The 18,668-nt window shown below is 42.8% G+C and overlaps 1 pseudogene; it reads left to right on the forward strand.

Moving 5' to 3' along the window:
• Positions 1 to 3,273: 3,273 nt before the first annotated feature.
• On the forward strand, positions 3,274 to 3,855 carry LOC119618975 (large ribosomal subunit protein uL23 pseudogene; annotated as a pseudogene).
• The last annotated feature ends 14,813 nt before the right edge of the window (positions 3,856 to 18,668 follow it).

The raw sequence follows: 18,668 nt of genomic DNA on the forward strand, positions 1-18,668 counted from the left end.
AGCAAGCATTCTAATAACACATCTGACTGCAATAGCCAGGCTTCTCTACCATGTGATTTTGCCTGCTGGTGTAGACATGTCTTTTGTGGTATAATAAGCCTTCATAGAAGGTGCTCTAAGAATTAAGTAACTGCATGCAAAAAATCAATATGCTACAAAAATACACTTCTAATGTGACATAGCCTTTTATGCCAAAGTGATATTTATTTAATATTTCCCCAGTTTCTCTAGCTTGATCATTTGCTACAAAGGGGATCAATAAGATCCCAATTTGTCTTTGTGAAAAATAAATGAAGTGGACTTTCCCTCTATTCATGTGATATTTCTAAATGGCCTTGAGCTATTTATAGTCAAGTTAATGGAATTAATACTATACCATCAAAAACATATAGCATATTATCTAAAGTGCAGCACGAACACTTTCCTCTTTGTGTTACAGTCATTGACATATACAGATGCTCTTCCATTTACGATCGTGTTATGTTCAGATAAACCCATCATATTGAAAATATCATAAGTCAAAAACTTTCAATTTATGATGGATTTATCTGAATGCAATACTATCGTAAATCTAGAAAGGTTCTGAATGCATGTCACTTTCACCATCGTAAAAGTTGAAAAATCCACTTTGGGAGGCCGAGGCAGGCAGATCACAAGGTCAGGAGATCGAGACCATTCTGGTTAACACGGTGAAACCCCGTCTCTACTAAAAAAAATACAAAGAATTAGCTGGGCATGGTGGTGGGCACCTGTAGTCCCAGCTACTCGGGAGGCTGAGGCAGGAGAATGGTGTAAACCCAGGAGGCGGAGCTTGCAGTGAGCTGAGATCGCACCACTGCACCTCCAGCCTGGGCAGCAGAGCAAGACTCCGTCTCAAAAAAGAAAAAAAAAAAAAAAGGTTGAAAAATTGTTTAGTCAAACCAAGGTTAAATTGGGACCATCTGCATTTCTTTTCTTCTCTGAAAGGTCTTCTAGGGCAGTTGAGGATGCTACACAGAGAATGTATTCACCAAATTGTTTTTAAATGAATGGACAAATACATGCACACCACACACTTCAACAATCATCACCTCTAATATGGCAATACATTTTTCTACAGATTAAGTACTTTGTTTTTTTTCTTCCGAGATGGAGTCTTGCTCTGTCACCCAGGCTAGAGTGCAGTGGCACAATCTCAGCCCACTGCAACCTCACCTCCCAGGTTTAAGAGATTCTCCTGCCTTAGCCTCCGGAGTAGCTGGGATTACAGGCGCGCACCACCATGCCCGGATATTTTTTGTATTTTTAGTAGAGACTGGGTTTCGCCATGTTGGCCAGGCTGGTCTCAAACTCCTGACCTCATGATCCTCCTGCCTCAGCCTCCCAAAGTACTGGGATTACAGGCGTTAGCCACCGTGCAGGGCCCAGAGTAAGTACTTTATGCTAAGGACCAGATGCAGAGTAAGGGTTGAGGTCTTCCTTACCCCAGAACAGGGCAAAAAAGCCAAAATAACCCTTATTGATTAAGCCATAAATTCAACCACCAGTTATTTCCGAAAGGTATGAAAGTTAGCATTTAATCACCTTCCCCCACTCCTTTCCCAAACCAGACACACACACACACACATCCCGCTGGGATTTTCCTGTTTTCCTGCTTCTTCTTTAAACCTGTTAAACAATGTCTGTTTAAGGTTCACAATCTACTATAGGATGTGCTTTAGCTATGTAAGTGGTGCACGCTGCAAAAAGTCTTCCAGTTGCTTTGGTTGAAAAAGTCCCTCTGAACACTTAAACACAGAAACCAATCCTGGCACATCTGACTGGATTTGAGTTTTATGTGTCCCTGGAGGGAAACTACACACTTGGGAGTCAGTGCCATGTTTGGTACATACTAAGTATTCAACAAATGTTTGCCGAATCAATGACTGAAATTGTCCACTTTTCTTTGACTCCTGATCATGTTGCCCACACTGTATGTATGTATGTATGTATGTATTTACTTGAGACAGGGTCTCACTCTGTCGGCCCAATTTTCATATTTATTGTAGAGGTGGAGTTTCACCATGATGCCCAGGCTGGTTTCGAACTCGAGCTCAAGGGATCCACCGCTTCAGCCTCCCAAAGTGCTAGGATTGCAGGCATGAGCCACCACGTCCAGCCATTGCTCACATTTTATATTACCATTCTCATTTTTTCCAGGGACAGATTTGAGTTCCACTGTTTGGGCTAGGGGCAACGCTTTAGATGAGAAAAGACGAGGTATGTTTGAAAATCAGTCCAGTTAGAGAAAGAAGAAAGTGAAGAGATTTATGAACCACTAGAGTCTTTTTATGCTAAAATATTATCTTAAGGTTTGAGCTCTATGGAGGTCAATTCTCTTTCTTCTGTGGTTATGGTGATATGGAAGGTGAGTGCTGGGAAGGGAAGAGCATGGTCCCTTTAAATGACACAGAAGAAGGGAAGGGAAGTGCTGCGGGGGAGGAGGGCGTGGTCCCTGGCTAGGGCTCCACCCCCAGGGACCTAGGTGAGGACAGGCGTTTCCTGCCCAAACGTTGCAATTCTTAAGACCACCCAGGCCTGCCACGCCCCCATTCTGTGCCTGTAAAAACCCGAGACCCTAGCAAGGCAGAGACAGAAGCAGCTGGACCTGGAGAAGAGCACCTCAGTGGAGAAATACACAGGCAGCTAGACATCTAGAGGAAGGCACCGACAGGCACCAGCATGCAGGCAGGACACTGGCCAGCAAAATAAGGTGGAGTTTGGCTGGGGTAGTCGGAGGAGCATGCGCCAGACTCCCAGGGAAAGCCATCATCTCCCTGCTGGCTCCCCCATCTGCTGAGAGCTACTTCCACTCAATAAAACCTTGTACTCATTCTCCAGTCCCACTTGTGATCCGATTCTTCCCGTACACCAAGGCAAGAACCTGGGATACAGAAAGCCCTCTGTCCTTGCGACAAGGTAGAGGATCTAGTTGAGCTGGTTAATACAAGCTGCCTAGAGATAGCAAAACTAAAAGAGCATCCTGTAACACACGCCCACTGGGGCTTTAGGAGCTGTAAATATTCATCCCTAGGCACTGCTGTGGGATCGGAGCCCCACAGCCTGCCCGTCTGTATGCTCCCCGAGAAGTCTGAGCATGGGGGCACTGAAGGAGCGAGTCACACCCCCATTGCACGCCCTGCGAGGGGGACAAGGGAACTTTTCCCGTTTCAATGACCTGGTCCCAAACCTGATGGTCCTTTGTTAAGGTATGCCCTTGAAGAGGGAAAGGAAGGTAAACCAAGAGGCAAATCCATTACCAATTTTGAAAGAAAATCCTCAAAGTACAGTTCCTATTGAGCAAAGGTCAGTGATATAATTTTTGAAAACAGGACCCTTTTCACAAGATGGCGCCGAAAGCGAAGAAGGAAGCGCCTGCCCCTCCTAAAGCTGAAGCCAAAGCGAAGGCTTTAAAGGCCAAGAAGACAGTGTTGAAAGGTGTCCACATCCACACAAAAAAAGAAGACTCGCATGTCACCCACCTTCCAGAGGCCCAAGACACTGTGACTCTGGAGGCAGCCCAAATATCCTCGGAAGAGCGCCCCCAGGAGAAACAAGCTTGACCACTATGCCATCATCAAGTTTCTGCAGACCACTGAGTCCGCCGTAAAGAAGATAGAACACAACACCACACTTGTGTTCACGGTGGATGTTAAAGCCAACAAGCACCAGATCAAACAGGCTGTGAAGAAGGTCTGTGACACTGATGTGGCCAACGTCAACACCCTGATTCGGCCTCATGGAGAGAAGAAGGCATATGTTTGACTGGCTCCTGATTACGATGTTTTGGCTGTTGCCAAAAAATTGGGATCATCTAAATTGAGTCCAGCTGGCTAATTCTAAAATATATGTATATCTTTTCACCCTAAAAACAATTTTTTTTTTTTTTTTAAACAGAGGGGAACACTTTAATACACTCAAAGACTGTGAAAAAATGATGGGCCTCCTAGATGATTTCTTCCTGAGAAATCTCTGCCTAGAGGCAAAATATAGAGGCTAAGTGAGGCAGGATTTTCTACTGTAAAATCTAGAAACACAGGACCTCTTCCTCCATAGTTCACATGAAACTTCACTCATTTCTTCAAAAATCTTTTAATTTGAATACCTTCTATTTACCAAAAACTATTTTAGGTGCTGGAGATACAAATTAAGGGTTGAAAAGGATGCAAAGCATGAAGAACATCAGGAGATACTCAGAGAAAGTAGCCACCTGGCGTGGTGGCTCGTGTCTGTAATCCCAGCACTTTGGGAGGCAGAGGTGGGAGAATCACCTGAGGTCAGGAGTTTGAGACCAGCCTGGCCAACATGGTGAAACCCCCATCTCAAGGCTGGGTGCAGTGGCTCATGCCTGTAATCACAGAACTTTGAGAGGCTGAGGCAGGTGGATCACCTGAGGTCAGGAGTTCAAGACCAGCCTTGCCAACATGGTGAAATACCATCTCAAGGCTGGGCACAGTGGCTCATGCCTGTAATCCCAGCACTTTGAGAGGCCAAGGTGGGTGGATCGCCTGAGGTCAGGAGTTCGAGACCAGCCTGGCCAACATGGTGAAAACCCATCTCTACTAAAAATACAAAAATTCTTCAGGAAGCCAAGGCAGGCAGATCACCTGAGGTCAGGAGTTCAAGACCAGCCTGACCAACATGGAGAAACCCTGTCTCTACTAAAAATACAAAGTTAGTCAGGTATGGTGGCGTGTGCCTGTAATCCCAGCTACCCAGGAGGCTGAGGCAGGAGAATCGCTTGAACCCAGGAGTTGGAGGTTGCAGTGAGCTGAGATTGCACCACTGCACTCCAGTCTGGGTGACAGCAAGACTCCGTCTCAAAACAAAACAAAAAAACCCCCACCAGATAAACTTCTTAAAATAAAACCTCTGCTACTGTACAGAGTTGACAATAAGCATTTAGAAACTTTTACAGCCATTTGACATGGCCATAACATCCAAACCTGAAACCAGTGGACTTGTCAGGTTGAACAGACTATAGACCAATTTGGTTGTTGCCCAGCTCTAGGGATACGTTGCATCTGGTGCAAGCTGCATACTAGTCATGAACAGTAGGACCCTATTGTCAATCTATGACAGATTGAAAATTAAAGATGTGCTTCATCATAGACATTTGAAAAGCACTGGTCTACACCACACTGTTCTGCTTCATCTCTTATTCAGTCTTCAAGTCATTTCAATCTGGTATCTGCCCTTCACCTGCTGAAAATACCACAGGAAAGGTCACTGACTGTCCCGACCCGCGGGATCGTCAATGTAGGCCCTAGAAGAGGGAGTGGGAACTCGGGGGGACAAGAGACACGAGAAATCGAGACAAGACAGTATCCTGATCAAGTCTCGTTTATTGGTGGCAGTGTAATGCCTTATATAGACCAGCAGGGTGGAGGTTGGGCCAAGGCGATGATGGTGGCCCTGCAGTGGGTGTGGCCAGGTAGGTATTGGTTTCTTCGGTCGGACGTCATGTTGCGCCTGCGCTGTCGGTTGGTAATTTTCCCGGGTGCGGGATGGCGCCTGCGCTGTAAGTTGATCATTTTCCCGGGCGCGGGAAAATGGGTGATGAAGAACCCGGAAGAGCGCCATTTTGTACTGGCGTATGAGACAGCAGAACAAGGAAGAAAGTAAATCTAGGGAGGAGGCATAAAGTGGAAATGTATAGAGCTCAGGCGTCAGTCGTCAGTTATAATCGCTATGGCCGGGCCACGCAGCTCCGGACAACTGACCTTCCTAGGGCTAAATTCAGTGTATTATTCTTTTGTCCCCATTGTATGTGACATCTCTGCAGCATTTGGCACCCTCTGCTTTATAACATCACAGAAGGTATGTTCTCCTCCTACCTCTTTGACAATTCTTTCTTTTTTCTAGGCTTCTCTTCCTTTGTCCACTCTTGGACTGTTTCTCTTCTTCTATGATACAGATTTTTTCTGGGTGTCTTATTCATGCTCCACGGTTTTAACTATATACTGTTGATTTCCAATCTCTATTTCCAGGGTTATAAACTTGATGGTACACTAATGTGCTTAAGACATTTACAAAAGAAATCAGTTTAAAGGTGTTTTTTTTGTTTGTTTGTTTTTGCAAGATAAGCAGAGAATCAGGGTTTTGTTTTTTTTTTTTTTTTTTTTTTTTTTTTTTTTTTTTTTTTTTTCATTTATCTTTTTAAAAAGTGCTTACTTATTTTTTAAGAGAAGGGGTCTCACTCTGTCACCAAGGCTGCAGAATAGTGATGCAATACTAGCTCACTGCCGCCTCTGACTCCTGGGCTCAAGTGATCCTCCCACCTCAGCCTTCCAAGTAGCTGGGACTACAGCTGGATGTGAACACATTGGCTAATTTTTTAGTGTTTGTGGAGACAGGGACTCATTATGTTGCCCAGGTTGGTCTTGAGGAGGATTACCTGAGCCCAGGAATATAATCCTCCCACCTCAGCCTCCCAAAGTGTTGGGATTATAGGCATGAGCCACTGATCCTGGCCTATGATTGTTTTCAAAATTATACATTATTTAGCTCCAGAAATCATTTTTATTCCAAATAAAATAATATATTGAATTCTATATATAAAATGTAATAAAAGCAATTTTTAAAAACTGGAGTGGATTTGAGAGGTCCTGAGCTCTATCCACTCAGTCTTTTACTTTCTGGGGCTTCTCAGGTAACTGTCTAAGCCACAGAGATTCTTAACTTAGGGTCTCTGGACCACCAAGGAATCCATGGAAATAATTACATCAAAAACTCCATCTTGCTGGGCATGGTGGCTCATGCCTGTAATCCCAACACTTTAGGAAGCCAAGGTAGGAGGATTGCTGAAGCCCAGCAGTTTGAGACCAGCCTGGTCAACAGTGAGACCCCTGTCTCTACACATAATTTAAAAAATTAGCCAGGCGTGGCACCACACTCCAGCCTGGGTGACAGAATAAGACCCTGTCTTAAACAGACAAAAAACCCCACAAAAATTCCATCTTTATTTTAATTACTGACCAAAACCTAGCTTTCCTTAAATTATGTGTATAGGCAATAAGCCACAGCTATCAGTAGTACCTATGGTTCCCTCATGGATAGAAATCCCTGACACAGGCCAGGTGCAGTGGCTCACACCTGTAATGCTAGCACTTTGGGAGGCTGAGGTGGGTGAACTGCTTGAGCCCAGGAGTTCAAAACCAGCCTAGGCAACATAGTGAAACCCCATCTCCACCAAAATAATAAAATAAAATAAAATAAATAAAATAAAATAAAATAAAAATAAAAATTAGCTAGGTGTGGTAGCGCACACCTGCAGTCCTAGCTACTCGGGAGGCTGAGGTGGCAAGATCACTTGAGCCCAGGAGGTGGAGGCTGCAGTGAGATATGATTATGCCACTGTACTCCAGCCTGGGTGACAGGCAAGATCCTATCTCAAACAAAAAAAGAAAAAAATGAAATCTCTGACATATTCATGTCATGTTATGTTGTTGCAGAGTATCTCCAAGTATCATTTATGTTCATCCACATATTAATGGTAGTTATCAGACTGCCACTAAATATTATGTAATTTGTTAAAGAAACATACGTATTGTGGTATCACAGGTTTTATATATTAATATAAAAATGTATATTATTCAAAAACATTATTCTGAAGAGGAGTTCATAGTCTTTATCAGATGGCCAAAGGATCTTTGGAAAAAGGTTAGGAAGGCCTGTAGAAACTCATGCCTTCTTGACAATACCCATGTGGAACACGGAGCTCCCAATTGGTTTTTACTGTGGCCCTAGGCCTTCTCCCAAATGATTCAATGGAAGTGGTGGTAAAAAGGTCCTTTTTGTTCTTGATATTAAGGAGATTCTTAGTGAAGAAAGCCTGTTGGAACATTTCAAATAATTCTAGGCTGGGCTCAGTGGCTCATGCCTATAATTCTAGCACTTTGGGAGGCCAAGGTGGGTGGATCACTTGAGGCCAGGAGTTCAAGACCAGCCTGGCCAACATGGCAAAACTTTGTCTCTACTAAAAATACAAAAATCAGCTGGGCATGGCGGTGCTCACCTGTGGTCCCAGCTATTTGGGACAGTGAGGCGTGAGAATCGCTTGAACCTGGGGGGCGGAGTTTGCAATGAACCAAGATGTAGCCACTGCACTCCAGCCTGGGGGACAGAGTGAGACTCTGTCTCAATAAATAAATAAGTAAATAAATAAATATTTGATATTTGAAGGGAAATGCCATTTATTTTCTCTAAGTGCTGTTTAACACTAACTTCTAGGCTGGGTGCGGTGGCTCAAGCCTATAATCCCGCACTTTGGGAGGCTGAGGTAGGAGGATTGCTTGAGCCCAGGAGTTCAAGACCAGCCTGGGCAACAAAGTGAGACCCCATCTCTAAAAAAATAAAATATAAAATTAGCCAGGCATAGTGGTGGACTTATAGTCCCAGCTACTCAGGAGGCTGAGGTGGGAGGATCGCTTGAGCCAAGTTTTAGGTTGCAGTGAGCTGTGATGGCACAATCACACTTTAGCCTGAGTGATAGAGCAAGACCCTGTTTCAAAAAATTAAAAAAAAATAATGCAATAAAACTCACTTCTAGAAAATATTTTCTCTTTTGGATCCTTCTTTTTTTTTTTCTTGCATTCCATTGCTGCTTATTCAATTGCTTATCACTGTATACTTATTAGTTTACAGGTCTATTTTGTCTCTAGAACTGGATTATAAAAGTGCCCTTGAGAAGTTTATTTCTCAGGATGACCAGGACAGTGTTCTACAAATAGATACTCAATAAATGCTTCCTGATGAGTGCAAGGCCTCTCAGAAAAGTGAACTTATTTATCATAAAAGCAAGATGAAAAAACAATAAGGTTAATTACAAGGAGGTAAAAAAGAGGAACCTTTGATTCTGGATGGTACTTGTGAAAGGAATTGTGTATTTATAAACATTGTGTTTATAAATAGCTTCTATTTACTAGTGAGGATTAAAAATCTTCTTTAATAGAAAGTGATCTTTTAAATGACCTGAAAATTCCATTTTCTGTCACCAGTGAAGAGTAGGCCAGGTTTTGTCTAACGAGCAGATTGTATGATGAAGGAACATTGCTAAATTAAGCTCTTTCTAAAATATTTGATACAGGGGCTGGGCGCGGTGGCTCGTGCCTGTAATCCCAGCACTTTGGGAGGCCAAGGCGGGTGGATTACTTGAGGTCAGAGTTCGAGACCAGCCTGGTCAATATGGTGAAACACTGTCTCTACTAAAAATACAAAAATTAGCTGGGCATCGTGGTGGGTGCCTGTAATCCTACCTACTTGGAAGGTTGAGGAAGGAGAGCCACTTGCATCTGGGAGATGGAGGTTGCAGTGAGCCGAGAGCAGGCCACTGCACTCCAGCCTGGGTGACAGAGCAAGACTCATCTCAAAAAAAAAAAAAAAAAATCAAGTTTCTGAAAATTTCACCAGATGGGGAAATGCTGACAATATGCAAGTTAAATTTAGTATTCATCTCAATGTAAAATCTGTATTAATTTCCATGATGTTAAAAATGCATTAAAAATTTTGATAGAGGAATTCGGCCATGGCTTATATGTGGACAGACAAATTTTACAGTAAAAGCAAAAGCATAGAATAACAGAAAATATAACCATGACTTTTTAAACTATAGGATATTCCATTTCAAAGATGCTATAGCTATGGTAGTTTTAAAAATTTCTTATCTATTGAAACCATTGTTACATGTTGCTGCAAAGCAGGCTTACCAATCTCCAATCTAAATTCAGATACAACACATGATTTTCCTAGTCAGTGATTTATTTCATGCTATCAAAATGTTATCTTCATTAAAAATGTTTTTAGGCCGGGCGAGATGGCTCACACCTGTAATCCCAGCACTTTGGGAGGCCAAGATGGGCGGATCATGAGGTCAGGAGATTGAGACCATCCTGGCTAACACGGTGAAACCCCATCTCTACTAAAAATACAAAAATTAGCCGGGCGCGGTGGTGGGCGCCTGTAGTCCCAGCTACACAGGAGGCTGAGGCAGGAGAATGGCGTGAACCCGGGAGGTGGAGCTTGCAGTGAGTGGAGATCACGCCACTGCACTCCAGCCTGGGCGACAGAGCCAAACCCTGTCTCAAAAAAAAAAAAAAAAAGTTTTTAATATATTTTTCTTTCACATTTATAAATTTCCTGAGCCAATTCTGAAGCTTAAGTGATCCTAAATGTCAACAATACTAAAAATATAGTTAATATTTTCCAAATAATTATTAAAGCTCTGCATCATTTCATTTAATTATGAAATTAATCAAGTCCTATCATTTCTCCTACATACCTCTCAAATCCACCTACCCCAAATGTATTTGCCACTGCCTTGATTCAGGCTTCTTAATCGCCTCCAATTTCTTTCTCCTTACATGTATTCTTATCATGGTCATAAAACAATCAGGTTTGTATTTCAGAAAGATCATACCACTCCTTTGCTTATAACCCTGCACTAGCTCTTTAGCACACAATTTTACATAGTATCCATGGCCCTCAATGATCCAGCTCATACCCACCTCTCCTGCACTTCTGTCATCACGGTGCCTCACGCTTGACTCAGCAGCTGTAATGAAACATTTGCAAGGCATCTGTGGTTTTTTTTTTCTCTAGGACAATCCTTTCATACTGATTTCTGGTGAACTCTATCATCCTTTACAACCCAGCTCAAACATTACTTCTGGAAGGCCTTCTCCAAGCCCATCTCAACTCCAAAGTTAAGCACTCCCTCTTCTAAATCTAGTAGGAATATATGGTTATACTTATCACATTGTATTATATCATAATTATTTGTTTATATGCTTACTTGCCTTCCCTATATCATGGAAAGCTTTTTGAGACCAAGAAAGGTGCTTCATGTTTGTTGAACTGAACTGAATCTGATCTAATGATCTGAGCTGAGTAATTGGGAAACAGATGGGATGTTTCCAGAGTGATTCATAGTAGCCAGGATGATCATGTTTCTCCACAGCAAACATAAATCATGTTTCTTTAATCACAAGGATTACTAGACTTTGTTGGAATAGCACACAACATGCAAACTCTCTCTTAGTTAAATGAAGACTGAATATCCACGAGCCAATTAGTCAATGTACGATCTGCATAATTTGAGCCAAATTAGTAAATATCACTTTTTCATCAAATATAGATTGAGTGCTTCTGGCTTAGTGCAAAATATATACATTTTATCTTACATTTTTATATGAAAGGGACAAAGTAGATTAGAGGATGGATTATTTACACTGTGCACCAGGAACTAGCAACTATTAAACTTTATCATACAAATACAAGTGGAAAAGTAGAAACCTGATATATTGGAAACTATTTATTTTGTAAAATAATTCCTTTGGGAAACAGTAAAAATAATGTATATTATCAATTCCCAATGTAACAAACGCAGGTGGCACAAGAAACAGAAGAAAATCTTGTGGTTTCAGATATTAATGGTAGATGGCACTAAGTCATGCAGCGAGCATTCAGGTAGATGCAATGCATAATTTTCAAGATTCAAATCTGTTGTGACTAGAGCCACAACAGTTCTTTCTGGGATGAAAAACACTAAGGAATCTGCACAAAGAATATTTGAGTAAAGTTTCTCTCTTACCAGCATATACGGATAACTTAAAACCAGTTTTAACTACAGGAATCTTCCTATTAGTCGTAATAGCTTACCACAAGTAATTTATAGTGTTTAAAGCTAACTTATGATTTAGCTTTCTTATTTGTTCTTTTCTATATTTTGCAGAGGTTCCCTACCAAGCATGTTATTTTTGAAATAAAAATAAATACAATTTTTCTGAGAGTTAGAAGAATATCATTCATATTACTTAATGATAGTAATCATATCAATCAGTTAGCCCATTTTTAGGATGTTATGAGAATGTCATTAGGCTGTGTTTTTAACTCAAGGGTTATTTTCTTTTTTTTTCTTTTTTTGAGACGGAGGTCTCACTTTGTCGCCCAGGCTGGAGTGCAATGACGCAGGATTTCGGCTCACTGCAACCTCTGCCTCCTGGGTTCAAGCGATTCTTCCACCTCAGCCTCCTGGGTTCAAGCGATTCTTCCACCTCAGCCTCCTGAGTAGCTGGAATTACAGGCGTTCACCACCAGGCCTGGCTAATTTTTGTATTTTTAGTAGAGATGGGGTTTCACCATGTTGGCTAGGCTGGTCTCAAACTCCTGGCCTCAGGTGATCTGCCTGCCTTGGCCTTCCAAAGTGCTGGGATTACAGGCGTGAGACACCACGCCCGGCCCATTTTCTAGAATTCTATTTACTTATTTCATATATTGCAAAGAGGAAATCAGAAAGAAATAAAACATCCAGCTCAGAACAGGAAGCTGTTTTGTTTGTAGTGGCAATGATACTGAATGACACTTGAATTAACTCCAAAACATTTTCTTACAACCAGAGCACAAGACACCTATCTAAATCAGTCACATGGTATTTCTTAAGAACTGCTATACTATGATAAATACAATATAAAACATTTTCCTCTAGCAGGTAGATTAAAACAAGTATTTAAATGCTTTCAAAATAAAAATAAACAGAATCTGTGTTGAAGTTAAAAAAATAAGGATAGGGCCAAGCGCCGTGGCTCATGCCTGTAATCCCAGCATTTTGGGAGGCTGAGGTTGGCGAATCACTTGAGGTCAGGAGTTTGAGACCAGCCTGGCCAACATAGTGAAACCCCGTCTCTACTAAAAAATACAAAAAATTAGCTGGGCATGGTGGTGCGCACCTGTAATCCCAGCTACTCAGGAAGGCTGAGGCAGGATAATTGCTTGAACCTGGAAGGTGGAGGTTGCAGTGAGCTGAGATCATGCGACTGCACTCCAGCAAGGCTCCATCTCAAAATGATAATAATAATGAGATGGCCGGGTGTGGTGGATCATGCCTGTAATCCCAGCACTTTGGGAGCCCCAGGTGGGTGGATCACTTGAGGTCAGGAGTTCAAGACCAGCTTGGCCAACATGGTGAAACCCTGTCTCTACCAAAAAACACAAAAAGTAGGCAGGTGTGGTGGCGCGTGCCTGTAGTCCCAGCTACTCGGGAAGCTGAAGTGGGAGAATCTTCTGGCCCTTGGAAGCAAAGGTTGCAGTGAGCCGAGATCACACCATTTTACTCCAGCAGCCTGTGTCACAGAGTAAGACTCCGTCTCAGAGAAAAAAAAAAAAGAAGGCTGGGCACAGTGGCTCATGCCTGTAATCCCAGCACTTTGGGAGGCTGAGGCAGGCAAATCATGAGGTCAGGAGTTCGAGACAAGCCTGGTCAACATGGTGAAACCCCATCTCTACTAAAAATACAAAAAAATAGCTGGGCGTAGTGGTGGGCTCCTGTAATCCCTGCTACTCGGGAGGCTGAGGCAGCAGAATTGCTGAAACTCAGAAGGCAGAGGTTGCAGTGAGCCAAGATGATGCCACTGTACTCCAGCCAGGGGGACAGAGTTAGACTCCGTCTAAAAATAATAATAATAATAATAATAATAATAATAAGTATTGCAGTCAACTTCCTAATAAATAATTCTACTATGGCAAATATTGAAAGTAGACACATTACTCAATACATGATAGTATTTTAAAAAATTATTAATCAACAATTTTGTTTTCCTTTTCTTTTAAGCCTAAAAAAAAGGAAACCCACGTACTTTTTTTGCTTTTTAATTTTTTTTTTTCTTTTTTAAGACAGTCTCACTCTGTTGCCCAGGCTGGAGTGCAGTGGGGCCAACTCAGCTCATGACAACCTCTGCCTCCTGGGTTCCAGTGTTTCTTGTGCCTCAGTCTCCCAAGTAGCTAGGATTACAGGTGAGCACCACTGTGCCTGGCTAATTTTTGTATTTTTAGTAGAGATGGAGTTTCGCCATGTTGGTCAGGCTGGTCTCAAACTCCTGGCCTCAAGTGATCTGCCTGCCTTGGCCTCCCAAACTGCTGGGATTACAGGCGTGAGCCACCGCGCCTGGTCCCCAGGTACATTTTTAAACCTTTTTTTTGAGATGGAGTCTCACTCTATTGCCCAGGCTGGAGTGCAGTGGCATGATCTCAGGTAACTGCAACCTCCGCCACCTGGGTTCAAGGGAGTCTCATGCCTCAGCCTCCCGAGTAGCTACGATTACAGGCATGTGCCACCATACCCAGCTAATTTTTGTATTTTCAGTAGAGATGGTGTTTCACCATGTTGGCCAGGCTGGTCTTGAACTCCTGACCTCATGTGATCCGCCCACCTAGGCCTCCCAAAGTGCTGGGATTGCAGGCCTGAGCCACTGTACCCAGCCACATTTTATTTATTTATTTATTTATTTTTTCTGAGATGGAGTCTCGCTCTGTCGCCCAGGCTGGAGTGCAGTGGCCGGATCTCGGCTCACTGCAAGCTCCGCCTTTCGGGTTCACGCCATTCTCCTGCCTCAGCCTCCTGAGTAGCTGGGACTACAGGCGCCCGCCACCTCGCCCGGCTAGTTTTTTGTATTTTTTAGTAGAGACGGGGTTTCACTGTGTTAGCAAGGATGGTCTCCATCTCCTGACCTTGTGATCCGCCTGTCTCAGCCTCCCAAAGTGCTGGGATTACAGGCTTGAGCCACCGTGCCCAGCCCACATTTTAAAATCTAAATATAACCAGGCACGGTGGCTCATGCCTATAATCCCAGCACTTTGGGAGGCCTAGGCGGGTGTATTGCTTGAGCTCAGGAGTATAAGACCAGCCTAGGCAGTATGGTGAAACCCTATCTCTATTAAAAAACAAAAAAACAAAAATAATAAAATCTGAATATATTTCAAATTAGGAAAATTGTTAACACCAGTTTTGTTAGTTTATTATCCCTTTCCCTCTCATGTGGCTTTATATTTCTTCATAATATAATTGTCATCAATAAGCAGCCATGAATAAAGGGAATCTCACTTTTTCTCTCCATGTTTGATCTATTACTATTTTACACATAAAAGGTTAAAACATTAATCTTCACATAAAACTCTATTCCACTTATTTCATGAGTCAGGACATAAGACACTTTTCATATCTTCTTATTTCTTGTGTGGTATAGTAAAGTTTTATGATTTCTGGAACAAAATACTCTGTTGCCATTTCTACCTTTTATATTTATTTATTATTTTTATTTATTTATTTTGAGATGGAATCTCACTCTGTGGCCCAGGCTGGAGTGCAGTGGTGTGATCTCGGCTCCCTGCAACCTCCACCTCCCAGGTTTAAGCGATTCTCCTGCCTCAGCCTCCTGAGTAGCTGGGATTACAGGCACAGGACACCACACCCAGCTAATTTTTTTATTTTTAGTAGAGACAGGGTTTCGCCATGTTCCCCAGGCTGGTCTCAAACTTCTGACCTCAGGAGATCCACCTGTCTCCTGAGTAGCTGGAATTACAGGCATGAGCCACCACGCCTGGCCCATTTCTACCTTTTGTAAAACTAGGTCTAGGCCGGGCATGGTGGCTCACGCCTGTAACCCCAGCACTTTGGGAGGCCAAGGCAGGCGGATCACCTGAGGTCAGGAGTGGTGGTGTGCACCTGTCATCCCAGCTACTCGGGAGGCTGAGGCAGAAGAATTGCTTGAACCCGGGAGGCAGAGGTTGCAGTGAGCCGAGATCGAGCCATTGCACTCTAACTTGGGTGACCAACAAGAGCGAAACTCCGTCTCAAATAAATAAATAAAAATTTAAAAAATAAAAATAGAACTAAAACTAGGTCTAATTATGCCAATTTGAGAACTGCCTTTCTCTTTGCCTGGTGATTTAGTTTGCAGTTTAAAAAAAATAAAGTCCCCATCAGCTCATAGGAACACATATTAAGGAGGCTTTGGGTTACATGCCCAAGATTTTTGTAATTCACTCCGTAACTATCAAGTTTCCAAGGGAAATATTTGAAATTCTACTATTAAGAACACATAAAATGAGAGAAAATGTGCCCCAATAATATACCATTAACATAAGTGCTTTTTCGTATGTAAGGGAAAAATGGCTACTGATTTGAATGAAAATCTATTTCAAATTTTTCTGTAATGCCAGATAAACTACTAAATTGCTCTGTATGCATAATCAAATTAGCTGTCAGAAGCCAAGAGTAAATGAAAAATGTCTAGATAAAGGGTAATCAAAACTACTTCCTGGTGAACATGTCCAGAGTACATGTAAGAAAATCTAGGCCTGGTGAGGTGGTTAATGCCTGTAATCCCAGCACTTTGGGAGGCTGAGGTGGGTGGATCACTTGAGGTCAGGAGTTTGAGACCAGCTTGGCCAAGATGGTGAAACCCCGTCTCTACTAAAAATACAAAAATTAGCTGGGCGTGTTGGTGGGTTCCTGTAATCCCAGCGACCTGGGAGGCTGAGGCAGGAGAATCGCTTGAACCTGGGAGGTGGAGATTGCAGTGAGCCGAGATCGCGCCACTGCACTCCAGCCTGGGCAATACAGCAAGACTCAGTCTCAAAATAAATAAATAAAATTAATAAATAAAAATACAAAAATTGGCCGGGTGCGATGGCTCACGCCTGTAATCCCAGCACTTTGGGAGGCCCAGGCGGGTGGATCACAAGGTCAGGAGATTGAGACCATCCTGGCTAACATGATGAAACCCCATCTCTACTAAAAATATAAAAAATTAGCCGGGCATGGTGGCGGGCGCCTGTAGTCCCAGCTACTCAGGAGGCTGAGGAAGGAGAATGGCGTGAACCCAGGAGTCGGAGCTTGCAGTGAGCAGAGATCATGCTACTGCACTCCAGCCTGGGCAACACAGCAAGACTGTCTAAAAAAAAAAAAAAAAAAAAATTAACCAGGCGTGGTGGTGCAGGCTTGTAATCCCAGCTACTCCAGAGGCTGAGGCATGAGAGATGCTTGAACCCAGAGGCGGAGGTTGCAGTGAGCCGAGATCACACCACTGCACTCCAGCCTGGGCAACATGGCGAGACTCAAAAAAAAGAAAAGAAAATCTAATAAACTAAACTAAAAAAATAAATCAACTGGCCTTTTTTTTTTTTTTTTCCTGAAACAGGGTCTCGCTCTGTCACCCAGGCTAGACTGCAGTGGCACAATCTGGCTCCCCTGGGCTCAAGTGATCCTTCTGGCTTAGCCTCCCAAGTAGCTGGGACCATAAGTGTGTGCCACCTCACCCAGCTAATTTCTGTATTTTTTGTAGAGATGGGGTTTTGCCATGTTGCCTATGCTGTTCTTGAACTCCTGAACTCAAGCAATCCACTCACCTTGGCTTCCCAAAGTGCTGGGATTACAGTTGTTAGCCATCGTGCCCAGCTGGCATTTAATTTTTTTTAGAGTACTTTGCCTATCAAATTCTTGTTCTTACAACTTATTACTTGTTTCAATAATGTAAACAAAAATAGTTTGGGAGGCCGAGGCGGGCAGATCACAAGGTCACGAGAGCGAGACCATCCTGGCTAACACAGTGAAACCCTGTCTCTACTAGAAATACAAAAAAATTAGCCGGGCGTGGTGGCGGGCACCTGTAGTCCCAGCTACTCGGGAGGCTGAGGCAGGAGAATGTCATGAACCTGGGAGGCGGAGCTTGCAGTGACCCGAGATTGTGCCACTGCACTCCAGTCTGGGCGACAGAGTGAGACTCTGTCTCAAAAAAAAAAAAAAATTAGCTGGGTGTGGTGGTGGGTACCTGTAATCCCAGCTACTCAGCTACTCACGAGGCTGAGGCAGGAGAATCACTTGAACTCGGGAGGTGGAGGTTGCATGAGGTGAGATCACACCACTGCACTCCAGTCTGGGTGACACAGCGAGACTTCCATCTCAAATAAAAAAAAAAAAGAACAAATTTCTTTGTGAGCCTTTAATGATACAGGTACTGTCAATGGCAAGTATGATTTCCTTAAATACTAATAATACTGCAGATACCTCCCTGAGATACAGTAATGCCTAGTTACAGTTCAGCTCTTTTACATACCTTTTATTTAAAACAAAAACAAAAACCAAATCCTGAAAGTACACCACAAAGTTATTTAAACAGCCCCAAAAAATAAGGTTCATGTGTTCAGGCATTTTGCTCCCAAGCTTTCACTCTGGGCCTATTTATTTGCTTATACACAATTATAACAAACCTCGTTTTCCAAATCCACATGAGACGAAAAGCAACTATTAGCAGAAGCTGCTATAGACAAAGCATACTGATAGTAGCAAAATATAATATCTGACAGTTTACAATTATGAAAGTTAAAAGGAGGCTCACGCCTTTAATCCCAGCACTCTGGGAGGCCGAGGCGGGCGGATCATGAGGTCAGGAGATCGAGATCATCCTGGCTAACATGGTGAAACCCTATCTCTACTAAAAATACAAAAATTATCCGGGCATGGTGGCAGGCACCTGTATAGTCCCAGCTACTCGGGAGACTGAGGCAGGAGAATGGTGTGAACCCGGGAGGTGGAGCTTGCAGTGAGCCGAGATCGCGCCACTGCACTCCAGCCCGGGCGACAGAGCGAGACTCCATCTCAAAAAAAAAAAAAAAAAAAGTCAAAAGGAAAACTATTAAAAAGGCTTAAAAAGCCAAATTCAATCCTTCTGAGGTTTACTTAAGACCACTCATATACTTCGTGAGATCCTCAAGTCAGTATGCTAATACATTATATAATTAAAATTAATAAATGATCTTTAGTCTTTAATATAATTCATTCTATTTAAGTATTGCATTTTAATATTAGCCTATACTTC

This window comes from Chlorocebus sabaeus, chromosome 24, assembly GCF_047675955.1.
Source record: "Chlorocebus sabaeus isolate Y175 chromosome 24, mChlSab1.0.hap1, whole genome shotgun sequence".
Lineage (NCBI taxonomy): Eukaryota > Metazoa > Chordata > Mammalia > Primates > Cercopithecidae > Chlorocebus > Chlorocebus sabaeus.